Raw genomic sequence first — 4,454 nt, 5'->3', positions numbered from 1 at the left:
AAGGGGTTGGTTATACAGCCTGTTGCCTCAGGGGCCCATCTCGGCAGAGACTGTGGCAGCCACGGTGGACTTTGGCTGTATCTTCCTGCTCTTTGCTGAGTAAATGAATTTGGAGACAAATCACCCCATTCTCGACTCCATCCTTTGGGCTGGGACATAAAGAGCACTAAAGCCTTCAACTCGGTATCTTCAGAAAGAGTTACATGGAAGGTCTTCTCCTTTGGAAGATTCCATCAGACTTTTAGGAAAGGAAATGCCCTGTCCAACTCAGGAATCCACTTTGGAGTTGGAAGTGTAGGTGAAGTCTTCATCTACTGCTGAGGTTTAATTAGAGGAAATCCACAAACGCTCAGAGCCTCAGGAAAACACACACCAAGTTTGTGTGACAAAGTAACATTTAAAAGGTAGCTGTAGGATCAAGTATTTTTTAGTGACGTTCGCCTCCATCCATCCATCCATCTGTCCAGGTCTTCCTACCTAGCAATGCTTTTTTGCTCTAGAGGGTGATTCTCAAGTCTATAGCCTCGTTGGTTGTGTGTGAGAGTGCATGTGAATGGAATACAGCAGTTGGGTTCTGACGTGTGTCTTTGGACTTTTTTTTTTCTCACAAACCGGATGCTTTCCAAAGTAAACAAAGACATTAAAAGATTTATAAAAAGACTTGGTCACACATTGTGAAGTGCAAAGTGTAAATGAATTTTTATAAGCGTATGGATTTCATTTTTCTTACAATATGCATGAATATAAAAATTTAAAAAAAATGTGCTGGTAACAATGTGTTTTCAGTTCTCACTGAAACTTGAAAAATAATCAGAGATGCCTGAAATATTCAAAACCAAGCATACGCCTGCATCTTATCATGTCATTTGAACCATGGGATAATGATCAATGTGGCCACCTTCCTGCCAAGAGTGCTTTTTTGAAAGAAGCTCCAGAGTGGCACTTACCATTTGAATTCGACTCATTTCTTCCTATACAAACTTTAAGGTTGCTCTGCTCAGCACACTGTCACTCTCTTTTAAACTGGATCATGGAAAAAGCAAGAGAGTTCCAGAAAAACATCTATTTCTGCTTTATTGACTATGCCAAAGCCTTTGACTGTGTGGATCACAATAAACTGTGGAAAATTCTGAAAGAGATGGGAATACCAGACCACCTGACCTGCCTCTTGAGAAAGCTATATGCAGGTCAGGAAGCAACGGTTAGAACTGGACATGGAACAACAGACTGGTTCCAAATAGGAAAAGGAGTACGTCAAGACTGTATATTGTCACCCTGCTTATTTAACTTATATGCAGAGTACGTCATGAGAAACGTTGGGCTGGAAGAAGCACAAGCTGGAATCAAGATTGCCAGAGAAATATCAATGACCTCAGATATGCAGATGACACCACTATTATGGCAGAAAGTGAAGAGGAACTAAAAGCCTCTTGATGAAAGTGAAAGAGGAGAGTGAAAAAGGAGAGTGAAAAAGTTGGCTTAAAGCTCAATATTCAGAAAACGAAGATCATGGCATCTGGTCCCATCACTTCATGGCAAATAGATGGGGAAAGAGTGGAAACAGTGTCAGACTTTATTTTTTTGGGCTCCAAAATCACTGCAGATGGTGACTGCAGCCATGAAATTAAAAGATGCTTACTCCTTGGAAGAAAAGTTATGACCAACCTAGATAGCATATTCAAAAGCAGAGACATTACTTTGCCAACAAAGGTCCATCTAGTCAAGGCTATGGTTTTTCCTGTGGTCATGTATGGATGTGAGAGTTGGACTGGGAATAAAGCTGAGCATTGAAGAACTGATGCTTTTGAACTGTGGTGTTGGAGAAGACTCTTGAGAGTCCCTTGGACTGCAAGGAGATCCAACCAGTCCATTCTAAAGGAGATCAGTCCTGGGTGTTCTTTGGAGGGAATGATGCTAAAGCTGGAACTCCAATATTTTGGCCACTTCATGTGAAGAGTTGACTCTGTTGCTGGGAGGGATTGGAGGCAGGACGAGAAGGAGACGGCAGGATGAGATGGCTGGATGGCATCACCAACTCGATGGACATGAGTTTGGGTGAACTCTGGGAGTTAGTGATGGACAGGGAGGCCTGGCATGCTGCAACTCATGGGGTCGCAAAGAGTCAGACTTGACTGTGCGACTGAACTGAACTGAACTGAACACCATCCTCAAAGCCACTGAGGCTTCTTGATCACGTTTTTCCTGAGGCAGAAGAGGTGTGAGCGAGGGAAAAAGCGAAAGAAAGCAATATCTGGGTTCCTATGGTTCCATGGAATCAATTCTTTCAAGAACGTAAAATAACATTTATACCTGAGTCCAGCTTAGAATCAAAGATCTATCAGTTCTGTCAAGAATGTAGCTCATAGTTTATTTTGAATTGTCATGATAACCTAACCTCTAAGAATTATTCAGGTTGTCCTAGGCTCAGTATCAGAAGAAATTTTGGCGGCAAGAATTTCATTCCATTGAGTTAAATGAAAACAAATTAGCATAGATAGGTTTTTTCTTGCAAGCTCTGCTTTTGGTTGTGATGTTATCAGTTGCTCTAACGTTGGTAAGTATTGGTCCCTTAAGAGATTTCTTTCGAAGGTTTAATACACGTGAAAATGATAAATGGTCTAGTTAACTTCCATCTATTTTTCAGTGTGGAGACTTGGGGTTCCTTGGATAAAAATAAAATTCCCAGACCCTGGGAAGTATTCTTGTTTCAAAATAAGTATTATGGTTGGGAAAAAAAGAGGTAATGTTGGGAGAACAAGTTCCAGTCTTGAAAGAACCATCATTTTTTAATGGGACACTCTGGTATAGGTGGAAACGTGGAGTCCCATGTTTGTCCCCAGCTTTTCTAGCAGAAACAGAAAGACACAGCATCGATGACGCTAATGTGGAGACCATAATTTTTAAAGCCAGCATGTAGCACATCTGATCAGCTTCCTTACCGAGCAGTTCCTGGACAGCAGTCCAAGAGAGCACGAGAGGAAACTGCAAGGTCTCTCAAAGTGTAGCCTCGAAAGTTGAATAATATCACGTCCATAGCCTTCTAGGGGTCAAAGCAAATCACAAGGCCAACTCAGGTACTCGAGATGATAAAATAGTCTCTTCCTCTTTGAGAACAGCCAAGTCAATTGCAAAGGGGCCTGCATACCTGGGTAGGAGCAATTTATGATCAACTACTGCAGTCTACCACAGCAGATACCATTTATGTACATATATTTATGTATGTAGACATTACATGTACAATATACATTACATATATGTTTATGACATATGCATGCATGCTAAATTGCTTCAGTCGTGTCTCTTTGCGCCCCCAGGGACTGCAGCATACCAGTCTCCTCTGTCCATGGAATTTTCCAGGCAAGAATACTGGAATGGGTAGCTATTCCCTTCTCCAGGGGATCTTCCAGACCCAGAGATCGAATGGGGTCTCCTGCTTAGATAGGTTTTTTATCTTGCAAGCTCTGCTTTTGGTTGTGATACTATCAGTTGTTGTAACAGCGGTAAATATTGGTCCCACCAATGAATCTGCAGGCAGATTCATTACCATCTGAGCCACCAGGGAAGCCTATATATAATGATACATGTATGTACTATATATCATAAATATTTATTATAAATAATGTACATTATATGTTTATATTAATGTGCTAAGTCACTTCAGTCATTACTGACTCTTTGCAATCCCATGTACTATAGCCTGCTAGGCTCCTCTGTCCATAGGATTCTCCAGACAAGAGTACTGGAATGGGTTGCTGAGCCCTCCTTCAGTGGACCCTCCCTACCCAGGGATCAAACCCTCATTTCTTACATCTCCTGCATCGGCAAGCAGGTTTTTTTTTTTACCACTAGCATCAACTGGGAAGCCCACTTATATTAATATATGCTATATATTAAAAGGATTACCAATTCCTAAGTAATGATAAGAAAATATAGGTTTTGCAATGTTATACTGGCAATGCCATCTTTAATCACTTGGAAGTCACTTTGACATGTTGCAGGGTTCTCATTAAGAGCATTGATAATGATTGTTTAAAACAAACATGAGATATGGAATTGGGGGACACACCTAGATTGTAACCAAATTAAATCTGAATGAGAAGAATACATAATTTTTTTAAAAAAACCTTCTGTCCAGGTATCTGCATACTGGAGGGAACATGGGGAGTATGAAAAGTTAGTGATGTTCTCTGTTTTATCTTAGTATCTATATAGAGACAGGAAACTGGGGAGCAGAGGAAGTCATATAGATGTGTACATGACTGTACACACATAGACCTCCTGGTTTGGACTTCACTCCTGCAGTCAGTTCAGTCCTTGCTTTCAGACTTTACCCTGAGCCTGGAGGCAGCCATGAAAACAGATAAGGAACACCTAGTGCTGCAGACAGGTCATTTTAGCTTTGTTTCTAGGAGGACTGAAAAGAGAGGGTTCAGCAAATGCCAAAGCCCTTAATT

The sequence above is a fragment of the Oryx dammah genome, unplaced genomic scaffold (assembly GCF_014754425.2).
Source record: "Oryx dammah isolate SB20612 unplaced genomic scaffold, SCBI_Odam_1.1 HiC_scaffold_10, whole genome shotgun sequence".
Lineage (NCBI taxonomy): Eukaryota > Metazoa > Chordata > Mammalia > Artiodactyla > Bovidae > Oryx > Oryx dammah.
The sequence above is the reverse complement of the archived record's forward strand: the minus strand, read 5'-3'. Positions refer to the sequence as shown.